Genomic DNA, 12,784 nt, shown 5'->3' on the forward strand with positions numbered 1-12,784 from the left:
ATGGAAACACTCAAGTACAAGTACAATTCACGTGTACTCTAATAATACTCCAATCACAAACTTGATTTTACTTGTACTTATATACTTGATATACAGAATATGAATCAACATTGAAAATAAGCACATCATAAAACATTCACATTGTATTTTGCAGCTTCATAATCCATGTGAATCATTGTGTAGCCACTTTATCCATTTGGAATTGGAGAAAAACACTTAATAGTGGAGCTTTTACTCTGAAAAAGGAACGCAGGAAGTTGCCGTGTGCTTCCCTTCCCACTTGACACCCGGCGCCTTTTTGCGCGGCGTCGTGCGTAAAGGTGCGCACATCCTCATCAGGTGGACACGCGGCCGGTCATCTTCCTGCAGGAGTGTGCGCGTGTGTGTGTGTGTGTGCGTGTGTGTGTCTCCTGGACATGAACACACCTCCTCTAAGCCCCTGAAAGGATTCTTACCCTCGTTTTATTTTTCTCTGTCAGAGTTTAAAAAAAAAAAACGCGCACTTGGGGGGGATGCGTGGACGCGACAGGTGGGCGACGTGGAGCTGCATCTCCATCCTGCTGCTGGTCGCACGGACACGGGCCCAGCGGAGAGGTGAAGGATGCTGAGTCCATTCTTTTATGGCATTTTTAAAATTCCGGATATGTGTCTCCTTCAGGGAAATAATGCAAAAAAAAAAGAAGCTGTGAAAATGTTTGAGACTTGTTTAAAACATCATTTCTTTACCTCGGAAAACTTAACTCTGTGACTTTTAAATGTGAAACCTGACATGTTCCTTCCACTTGTGCTGCTGCTGTGGGAATAAGCAGCTGCTTATGTGCTGACACAGGATTTCCTATAGCTTGGCTTTCCAGGCTGGAATGAGGCTGCGGTGGACTTGAATGCCTGGACTTGTCTATTGGGATGATAAAAGGGCTCTACTGTACTTTGCTGCCTCTTTTGTTTGCTTTGCACAAAGTGTGTCAAAGCAGCAGGATGGAACCTGACCTCTGTGTTCGGTGGATCGTGCACTGACCTGTGGAGGGATTCGAAATAATTAGCTATTTTTTAAATTTGGCCTTTTTCTGATGCTGTGGGGCGGCAAGAGGTTCAGGTTTCTTTATTTGCTTTGTGTAGCACCGGTTTGAACATGGATGGAGACAGATGGGCCCCTGGGTGCAGACAGTGTGTAGAAGGCCCCCCAGCCCCTGAGGGCAGGACCACCGCACAGAATAGAGACGCACACACAAAAAAAGAAACACAAAATGATGAACGGCATTTTAGTTTCCTTGTCTTTGAGTGTTTTAGATGTCCTTTGTGTTGCCGTCTCTTGAGGAAGAAACCGTGGCCATTGGGCATCTTAGTGTAGTTTTGTGTGTCTTTGTAGCCATTTTGCATTTCTGTTGTTGTTCTGCATTTCTTTGGCTGTTTTGCACATTCAATTTGTGTGTCTCTTGGGTTGTTTTGTGCAATTTTGGAGTTGTTAAGTGTCTCATCCTCATCCTTATTTGACTTTGTGACCATCTTGCATGTTTGTGGTCCTTTAGTGTCGTCTTTTTGCATCTCTCCTCATTATGTTTCGGCCTCTTATCAGTTTTGTGTCTCTCTTTAGTCGTCTGATTGAGTTTCCAATGGGAAATATGAACCATCACGTCAAAGAGAGGCTCTTGTCCATTGTGTGGATTGTGTAGACGAGTGTGTGGTTGTGCTCATGAGTTTATATTTGCGTGTAGAATGATAAGACCACTTGCAGGCGTGGGATGTTACCTGTGCACGTGCTTGTTCCTGTGTGTGTGTGTGTGTGTGTGTAGGGTGGGGATTTGTGGTTGTCTCAGATTTTCCCTTCTTCAGGGCTTGTCGGTTCCTCCCAGAAAAACAGACGCACTTCATTGTCTAATTTTACCTGACTCTGGTTTTCCCTCCTCTGCACACACACACACACACACACACACACACACACACACACACACACACACACACACACACACACACACACACACACACACAGACACACACATTCAGGCATGTCCGTACATTCATGTAGAGACACACTACTGTTTATGCAGAAATTCTCCGTCAAGCTTCACTGTAAAAATGCAGAGAAGAACTTTTTAAGACCAGACCACTTTTTCCAAGTCTTTTCTTAAATAATCCGTAAACATCCCAGAATGTTTCTTTTGAATAATCTGTAGCGACAAAAAGGAATAAAACTATCTAATAGTTCTCATTAAAAACATTCAAACGTAAGAAAAAAGTTCCAAAAAGGATATAAATGTATGTAAGGGAACATTTTTACAAAAATTTTAATCCATGATTTGCTTGGTGACCCCTCATATAGAATCTCTATAAACGTATTCATAGAACCCTAATTTAACTTGTTTCCATTTTGCATTCTTTTCACATTAATATTTAACATGAATTTTAACCCAGAAGTAGGAATGTATCATTTAGTGTCTGAAAGGTCTTCTGGGTAATGTAGGAATTCTAGAAGAGGGCGAAGCAGGATGTTGTAATGTGAATCCTCCAAATAAGGACATTGAAACTCTTCTAATTCACCGTCTCACCGAGGATCCGAGGCTAGGTTTGTTTTTTTTAACCTTCAAAGTGAATCCTCATAGTTTAAATCTCCCTTGTTTAGTTTTTTCCCCGACATTGGACAGTTATAACACCCCTCGATCAAATTAGAACAAATGGGGCAAGTCGTGCACGTGGCTGCGCCGTGCACACTCATGATGTCAGGGCATTGTCATCAGACCACGGGGGAAGGTTTCACGCTGTTTATTTCACAACGTTTTGTCCTTTATTTCACGAACGCACAGCTGGTTCGGCGTGTCTGGACACGACGCTGCCATCAAAACATATCTACGCTGCATTTATGCATTCGCTGGCTGATATTTTTATTTTCTGTTGACGCCTCGGGCTGTATGTGGTGAGCTTTACACAAAGTCAGCATCAAGTCGCAAAACTCACCTGCACATAAATGCATTTGATAATACAGCTGCAGGGCAGGTTAAAGACACTGGGTTGGGTTAACACTGGATTTGCCATCTTTATTAGAAAATGAATCTCTTCATCCACCTTTGCAAATGCAATTTATTTGCTGGTCTGCTCAGTTCTGCAACTTTTAAACTGGAATATCTTTGTATTTTGGAGACTTTCTTATCGAATCGACTGATTTAACTGATGATCACTAGCTGCAGCGCGACATGACACATCTAATCCCAAGAACTTCAAGCACAACAGTTTTCACAAGCGGGATGAAAGGGGAAATCGCTGTTCGATCGTTATCAGTTGTGTTGACGGAGAGAAGTGGATATTTATTGATGTAAAAACACAGCAGATGATTGCTGTCAGTGGCTGTGGTGTCTTTTAAAGGATCACGTAGGAAATCATCGCGCTGCGGTTTCTCCCTCAGCCGAACCACTAATCACCACGTGTCGCTGCAGATAAGCCTGTGATGAGGAGTCGCTGTTTGGGTTTGGATGGAAAACACGTCTGGATCAGCCGCCGCTGTCGATCTGATAACACGACACATGAAGCTCCCTCTGCGGCAGGCAGCACGTTCTTTCATTTCTCTCAGGGATCTAAAATCCGATTTTTCTAATCGTTCATGAAGCTTCACTTATCGTTTTGTATCTTCAGTTTTTTTTATTTGATCATTTAATCTTCAATCTTCTTTTTTTACTTATGCTACTTATCCAAACTTTCCTCTTGCGTCTCATCTTGATTGTTCCTATTTCTTCTTATTTCTTGACGCATAGTTTCTTATATTGACTTCTCAGCTTATTTGATCTTATCTTGACTTTTCATATCTTGAGAAATCTTGATGTCTGTCAACTAATGAGACCTGCCTCCTCTTGATTTATCTCTCAATTTGTTCTCATCTGTATTGATCTTATTTTGAAATATATTTAATTAGTTTAACTAATATTGAATTGTCTCTACTTATTTGATCTTATCTTGACTTTTCCCAACGCGTCATATACGACTCATCTTCATTAATCTCACATTTTGTGGACTCATCATATCTCCTCACTCATCATGTCCTGACTTGCACTTAGTTGGCAGTTTATTAGGAACACCCAGCTGATTGTAGTCTAATACAAGGATCCTGCAATAAATCCAGATGATTATCAGGTTTCTAAGGTGACCTAAGCCAGACAGAGTATCGACTCCTCGACTCGTGCGTCACTCGTTCAGATTAAAGGTTTTTTAAATTACAAGTCTAGAGGAGGGATGAGTGGGTGAAATGAATGGGGACTGGACATTTCCGTCGCTGCCATGGGAACATCAAAGAGCTTCGGACTGGACAGGAAGTGGGCGATGGAGGTTGAGTTTGTTTGTTCTCCGCCCTGTTGTCATTACCACTCTTGTTAGGACTCCACGTTTCGTTTTCACCCATTTCAGGTTTTTGACCATGTCAAAGAAAAACCTCAATTCCTTTATTACATAATCTGATTTTTGGTTTATCTTTATTGATGATTATAAAAATGAGATTATCCGACTTTGGTTTGGGGGATTTTCAAATGGTAAAAGTTATTTAATATCTCTCTATTGTAACAACAACACAATACAATTTTAAGAAACATGGTAGAATATTATATACATATCCCAAGCTTAGGATATATGTTTATTGATGTACTGTTATTTTAAAGCAAACCAGAGGTTGAAGGATTATGCAGATGCTTAAAGTAAAAAAAGCCCAAACAAAAATACTCTATTACAAGTAATTATACTGATACTTTATTTTACTTCATATTACTATTTGGTTATTTATCCAAACTCTTTTTAAACTAGTAATAGTACATTACAAAAGTAGTCTGGATAAATAACTCAATATCAATACAAAAATACCCCTAGGCCTGTGTTTTATTGGGTGTGACTTATTCACCCTCATTCATGAAACATCCAGACGTGTTTACTCTGCAGGGAATAAGGTGTTGCATCCTCAGCTCCTCCTCATTGCCTCGGTAGCCTCGAGGACGTTTCTCCTCTTTCGCGGTTAACTCCCACTTTTATCTGTAATTACTGCTTTTATCCTGTGTCGCTCTCGAACTCGGCGGCCCTGCCTGAGCCGGGGCGCCTTCAGGTCCGATGAGACAGAAACAGACGAAACACCGAAGCTCTGCACAGCAGCAGCAGAAACGACTTTAAAAGGCCCATAAAGGAAGCTGCGGGTGCTTTCTACCTGCTGCCAGCTTTGTCAGGGTGACAGCGGAAGTGTGAGCTCCTGCCGAGGGGTGACAGGATGTTTTGAGTGCCCGTCTTCCTTCTTTTCTATGCAGCACTATCTGATGTGTTGTGTCTCCGTCACGAGGAATAAAGGCCTTGTTGTTCCAGCTGCAGAGCTTTGAGGTGGTGATAATGTTAGATAACGGCGGCGGTGGGTTTTGTCCCACCTGCTCGCCTCTTTCGCCGCTCATCCACAAATAGCATGGCAACGTCTCGCTCGGTTTCCAGCTTCTAAATGTAGGAATCAAAATCAGACTTCAGGTCCGAGCTTGGATTTCCGCCTCCTGTTACAGAAAGCTCGCAGATTCAAGTTTCAACCTATTTCATATCTCATGAGGGATTAATTTAACACCTCTCCATTCAGTGTCTATCTAGATAATGACAACAGCTATAAACCTGCAGGAATATTTTGCTGGCTCTGCAAACTGCAGCAATGAAAACACTGTCAATCTTATTTTTCCTCCTGGTTTAAACTGTGGCTTTGGATCATTTATTTATATATATTGATCCAGACTCTGCTGCTCTTAGGAGAGAGGGATTTTAAATCAGGTCAAAAGACAAATGTTTGGATATTTGCTGTATTTTCTTTTCAAAACTGTCTTATCCCACTTTATTTTCATTTTGATATAACACTTCAGGCATGACAAAGAACCGCTTGTTAGATACAAGATACGTCTGAAGCTATAGTTTCATATAAAAGTCCATAATTATCCTCCATTGCACTTGAATGCACAAAAGCTTTTTGTTCGCAACTGAAAAAGTCACGAATCAGTCGATTTATTTCATTCTAGCTGACGTGAAAATGCTTTACAGTGAAACGTGTGTGAGCGGGCTGAGCTGCCCTCAACCCGGAGCAGGGGTGACGCTCCATTGTCATCGTTTCCATTCAGCCGACGACGTGTTTTGCGGGGAACATCCCATCGGTCTTGACGAGCACTGAGACAGTTACATGAGGAGGGAGGGTTCTTAATCATTCCCACCACGGAGGCCGAAACAAGGCTCTGACACTCATATCACCCTGAGAGGGGGGGGGGGCGAGATGGTTGCCAAGTCAGAGGCCACGGACCCCTGATTCACGCCGCTGTAAATCAGCCGAGAGGTGGCACGGAAGACGGAGCGCGGAGGCCGGTCCTCGCGTTGTTGTTTGTCTTGAGTTTTACTGACACGACAGATTCGCCGAGCAGAGATTGATGCCTGAACTCCACTTGTGCGTAAAGGTGTTTGTTGTGATTTGCATTCCAGGTTCGGATCGGGGATAGCAGGGGGGGGGGGCGCCGATGAGCGACCCCTGATCTTGAACATGTCACTGTCGGTTTTGCACACGTCAGTCATCAGGGTTAAAATCTGCAGCTTCACGCTTTATGAAGCTTGTCACCTACGCTTTACACCACTGCAATAAGTAACTACCTAAAATAACAGAAACCATCTTTGTTAAAAATAGTTTGAGGTGTAATTTTGACTTCTTAGTTTGGTCTATGTCCCATCTGCTAACATGGAGGAGGCAGGGTTTACACTGCAGACAGCCACAAGGGGGCAATTGAGACGCTATGGCCTCACTTTTGGAATTGAGATCCCTAAACAATAATCCAATAAAATGGAAGATAAAAATGGCCACAGGTGCAAAGAACCAAATAGAAAAAACCTGGTATTCAATTCAAAAAATGTGTAACAGATTTAAAAGCAGAAACATCTTCATCTTCTTCAGTTTAAGTCAAGCGTCACATTCATTTTTCAAAGACTCAGGCTTCCCCTTTTGGAAATCATGCCTTTATGTACGGATCACACAACCTAAATTTAACCTCAATGACAAAACCGGCTACTTGGAAGTGATTTACCACTTTTGCAATTACACATTATTTAGCAGCTGCTCCAGTGAAGCGCTGCAGGGAGGAAGTCACATTCGAGCACAGGTGTTCGGGTGTCAGGTTTTTCTGCTTGTTTCTTCTTTTCCTGGGACATTTGAAACACTCGCTGATCATGCTACCATCGATTAAACGTTAGAAAGCGGACGATCCTGAAGATATTCGCCTCCGACGTAAAAGGGGAATCTCTGTTTGAAACCTGATGTGTTGCTCAGGGACACAGTAGCTGCTCTGGATGAGCCTCTGTGGTGTTTGCTGAGGTTATGGGCAGTCCGTGCCCTCGAGTACACGATCTTCTCTGCAGGAATTTCAAGGTTTCCCGCGGCGCTGAGGCCTCACGTTACGAGGCCTCTTGCGCTCCACTCGAATGTCACGTCTCCTCAGACTCATGCTGCAAAAATGCACCTCTGACAGGTGAGATCAGCTTAAAAAGAGACAGACGTGAAGGGATAAAACGAAGGATCGAGGACGGAAATCACTCCTGAGAAGTTCATTTTCCTCTGCTCACAATTAAGGAGCAATCCCTTCGTGTCTTTCTGGAACAGAGCCTTTCATTTATTTTGGCGTTTTCTCACATTTGGAAAAAAAGGAGCCACCACATTCAATTCCACGCACTCCCATTATGTCTCATCGCTGCCACAACAAACGTTCCCATTCAGCGGGAGTCTCCGCACAAGGAGCCGACTGTCTCGCTCCCATGTTGCTCAATTCAGGCATTGACGCTCGATAAGGGGCCGACAAGAGGAGCCCCACACCCTCTTGTCTGGAAAGGCCCCGCTTCTCCGTCCGTGCCAAAAAACACCCCACTTCAACATACCGATATAAAGGAGGAGGGCGGAGGGAGGAGTGTCACGGGTGTTGATTTCTGAGGAGCTTCTGCCAAGATGCCTCACGGGAGACTTTTTCTTTCTCTCGTCCTTTTGTCTTTCTTTCTCTCCGCTTCTTGGATTTGAAGAGTATGAGTGAAGTGATTACTGGAAAGCAAAGCCATGACAGATAGGTTTCTATGAAATAAATAAAATATAAATAATAATAAACTGTGCTCTTTAATGCATGTTAATACAGATTTTCAGCAGAGGCTCTTTTTTGCATGTAATTCAGACTTTAGACAGCAGGTGGCAGCATTTATTCTTTTTATTCCATCTTATTTTTTGGCAGCTCCATTAAATATATAATATATTAATATTCTTATCACTCAATTGAAAGAGAATGGCCTAAGTGAGGATGATAAGACTTTTTCAAACCAGCTTTCTATTTTTGTGCTTTGTTTATGAAAGACAATACCTCAAGTGCGTTGTCAGAATTGGATTTAAACAAGTCGTTTTCTGTTTTTGCAACTTTTCATATAAAGTATTCACAATTTAAAAAGGATAAAAACCACGGATGCAGTTTAAGCTGATTTTTAATTAAATATTTCTCTCTTGTGTTTCCAGCTGCAGGAAAACCCTATTAACCACAGTTCACATTGTACAACAAGGCATTTCTGCAATGAGCATGATGCATATGGCTAGAAAAATACATGCAGCTTCCAATTTTTGATTTCCTGGTGGAGTCGTTGCAAACAGTGAGATAATAAACCTCCTTTTAGATAAATACAGTAACGAGATGTGATCCCTGCAGCCTCTGTGCGTCTGCCATCTGCTGGTTTACCCAAGTACTGTGAGTACATGAGTAGAAAACTACATTTCCAAAAGTTTGTGGACGCCATTCCACGCTCCCACCTCCCTGCTGACAGCATGTGTGTTCCCTTACCAGTGTTTTATGGTCAAACACATACATCTTAGCATGTGAACTGCGGGGTATCCCTGTGGGAAAACGGTAACACGATACACCAGTTAAACACTGAGACGTTGGAGCTGCCCGGCCTGGGAAACCCCAGCAGGGACGCACACGTGCACGCTTGCTCAGATTGTCCTGCGTCTGTACAGTTATTAGATAAAAGATGGAAAATGAGACAGTGACAGTGAGACGTACAGGTTAAATGAGGCAATTGGTGATGAATAGCTCTCAAAGCACGTCAACCCTTAAGTGTCTGCGCGCACGTAAATGTAACTGAACACAGTGCGAGTATATCTGCTGGTGATGGGTTTGAACTCAGGCCTCGTCCTCACTGTGTCGGAGAGAGACACCATCTCAGATGCAGAGATTTAATCACCTGCAAACAACTCAAGAGGGAAACTCTTTAAATACAAATGCTAGAATCGTAATTTATCTGCGTTCTGTCGCCCGGCCGTCTCTGGGAAGGATCTTGTTGCCATGGCGATTGCTGATTAGTCGAGGTCGGGGGAGATTTAGTCCTTCCTCTGGTAATTTAGCACAGCTGCAACTCATACACTCCCTCCCTCTCTCTTTCTCGTCCACAAATATCCCATAATGGCGTGTGACGAAATTACACATCCTCCCTTACTGTTAGGACTCATTCACAGTTCTTCCATCCATCCTGCATGGCCGTAAGTATGTGGACACCCCTGTGCCTCGAGAAAGCTTCAAGGAAAAGTTTGTCACATTCAGATTTTGTACTATTCCTTTTAAAAGTAGCGCACGTGTTAGCTGAGAGTTCTTTTGTTCCTGGAGATAACAATTTTGAAAAAAAGGAACACAAAACATCCCGAGGGCTTCCTTCCAAAATAAAATCAACATGTTTGGGCCATGCACATTTTCCAGGGGTACTTGAAAGGCATGCTGGGAAATCCGGCACAGAGGCCGGTTGCGGGAAAAATGCAGTAAAAGTCTGATGGTATCGAAGTGTTTAAGGAGGAAATGTTTTCTTTAAGGAGACACGTTCCCGCTGGAGCTGTAACATGCAGCTGTGGTAGTATATATAATTGCATGTATATGTACATATTACTGCACCAAATGGAAAGCACCAGGTGGCCCCATGAAGTTCCATTCACTGACTCACTGGAGCGTATAGCCGCGGTGTGTTTACTTACCCTGCTCATGGCCCTGTGCAGGTCAGTGCAGCTGACAGCTGATAGTGATGAAAAGGGCTGGAAACGCAGAGGGAGGGTCTGCAGGTTGATGTGTTAACTGGTTTGTGTCGAACACGGACACAGCGTCGAGGGAGAGCGTGCACGGAGGGAAAAAGTCTTACCTGCGCTTTGAATCCAGATGTGTTTTAAAAATCAACTTTGGGAAGAAAAAAGGAGGCACGAAAAGGAAGAACCTTTGTGGCAGGATGAGCTTTGCTAAAAGACCCCCACCCCCAAACACAATCTCTGTAATAGCTTTAACTGCAACAATACGACATATTAGCTTTTATTTTATTATTTATGACAGTCTCAGGTAGTGAGTATAACAGGATATTACTTGAGATACCATCTTCCCCTTCCTGATGCCGATTCAGATACTTGGCTGATACCAAGTACAGATCTGATACCAGTGCATTTCAAAAATATCAACTTATATAACGTATTCATTGTTGTGTGACCTCACTCAGGCTAAACCCTTTGAAAAACAAACGGAGAATGATGCCATAGAACTTCTTCTAATATCTAATTTGACTCTCAGAACCGAGGAAGAATACAATTAAATCAATCTAGGAATACACAACAATTGATTCATTTTATGGTACATGTCCCCGTTTTGCTTTTATTTGGGTGAAACTAATACTTTAAAGATGTAATATCGAATCGGTACATAGATTGGCACACTTATCTCACACAGTATCGGAGGTAGTATCGGTGTCCAAACATTTGTAATATTAATTGAGGCACTTTTTAATCTATTTGATATCTGTAGTTACTGATTGATACACAATATTCCATTAATAAACAATTTTTTTTAATTGCACTATAAAACTTGCCTGTAATACAATGCAGATAAACCGTTACCACTCATTAATGTTCAGTTTTGGTGTTGCTATTTGATTTATGAGTGTGTTGGCTATGTTATAATTTTCTGAATGGGCATTGTTGTGGTATCCCGATGAGGTAATTGTAAGACGACCCTCCTAGGATTTCAAGTGGAGATGCACTTGATCAAATTGTGCACTGAGCTTTGACTGGGATTGGTGACCTGAGCCAAAACTCTTGATCTGACACACACACACACACACACACACACACACACACACACACACACACACACACACACACACACACACACACACACACACACACACACACACACACACACACACTCTAAAGCATCCAGTCCGGTTTCCCAAGCAGAGAAGTAGCCCCTCTTTTCCCTCCGTCCCGCTCAGCGTCTGGTTGAATGCGCCTCCGGCTCACACGCTGACAGCAGGAGCGATGGCGGATGAATGCTCAACTGATCAAGATGCAGCAGTCTCCAAACCTCCACATGTCACATGCAGCGTGGGTGTGGGAGGTCTGAGCGCTGGAATGTGTAACAGCTGGATGTCCCAGCTTGGCAGATGAGGCGGGTATAGCTGGAGGATGGGGGCACTCAGGGCCGTGTTGAGGAGGAGGAGGAGAGGGGTCCCTTCTTCCCTTATCGCCCATCTGTGAGAACCCGGAGGTGGTGCATTTTCCGAGGATTTTTCGCGATGAGGCAATGGGAGAAAAGCTTAAGCTGCTGATCCAATCAGACGCGCCCTCCCTGGCGTCCCCGCTCCCTCAGCTGCTGTCTTTTATTCATACCCCTCACTCGCCGTCTCAAGTTCACTTTTTTCACACTTTTTAGTTTCGCCGTGTTTGCTTTTTCTGTCTCATCGCCGAGCTATTAATCACCGCGGGGGAACGCATGTCAGTGTAGCAGAGAGTCGGAGTCTGTGGTGATGAAGTCGAACACAACATCGCTTGTCACTGTTTTGGTTTTTCCCGCCGTTTGAAACGAGGCAATAAATCAGAGCGACATGTCATCATTGTTGTCACTGAACCGTTGTCTTTTTGTCTCTGCTTGCATCTGCGGGCAGGTCGTTGACCTCTGCATTATAACCTGTTGGCAGCTTCCAGTGGTTTTCAACCTTTTATTTAATGTGACCCCTTTTCTAACAAACCGTAAGTTGCTCCACAGGTACAACTGCACATTAATTCACTATAAACACGCAGCGATGAGAGAAAAAACACCTGTGGGGCCTCAACCCCCGAGACCCTGTGTAACTAGCTGCAGCTATTGATTAATCGGCAGATTATTTTACACTTTTAAATAATATTAATTGTCCGAAACGAAGTTGAGCAGCATGATTCCGATCCCGATTGACCGAGGCCCTTTTCTGTTGAGTTTGCATGTTCTCCCCCGTGTTTGCGTGGCTTTTCTCCAGGTACTTCCTCCCACAGTCTAAAGACCTGCTGAGTGAGTTTAGGTTAATTTAAAGAATCTAAATTGTTCTCATATTCTCATATTCTGAAGTCAGCTTTCCTGCAGTCAGACTTCAAACCCCTACAGATCATTAAATCCATGGGTCTGCTCGTTCCTGAACAATCAAATGTATTTTCTAGTTCTGGAGACAGCATTGCCTGCCTACGCAGTCTCATATCTGTGGTGTCTAGGGAGTGAAAGCCTTTGACCTTCGCCAAGCTCTCGCGCTTCCCAAAACACGACAGCCAGCTGCACCATGCCCCAGGAAGAGGAGAGGAGATAGTCTCCGAAAATTCCATAACAGTATAGATAATGGGTGAATGCAAGCAAGCAAGCAGGGAAACAACCTACCTACCTTCCTACCTTCCTACCTTCCTTACTTCCTTACTTCCTTCCTTACTGTTCTGGTTGGTGGAGGCATACAAGCGCAATGCAGTAATTCTACT

Source organism: Hippoglossus stenolepis, chromosome 24 (assembly GCF_022539355.2).
Source record: "Hippoglossus stenolepis isolate QCI-W04-F060 chromosome 24, HSTE1.2, whole genome shotgun sequence".
Taxonomy (NCBI): Eukaryota; Metazoa; Chordata; class Actinopteri; order Pleuronectiformes; family Pleuronectidae; genus Hippoglossus; species Hippoglossus stenolepis.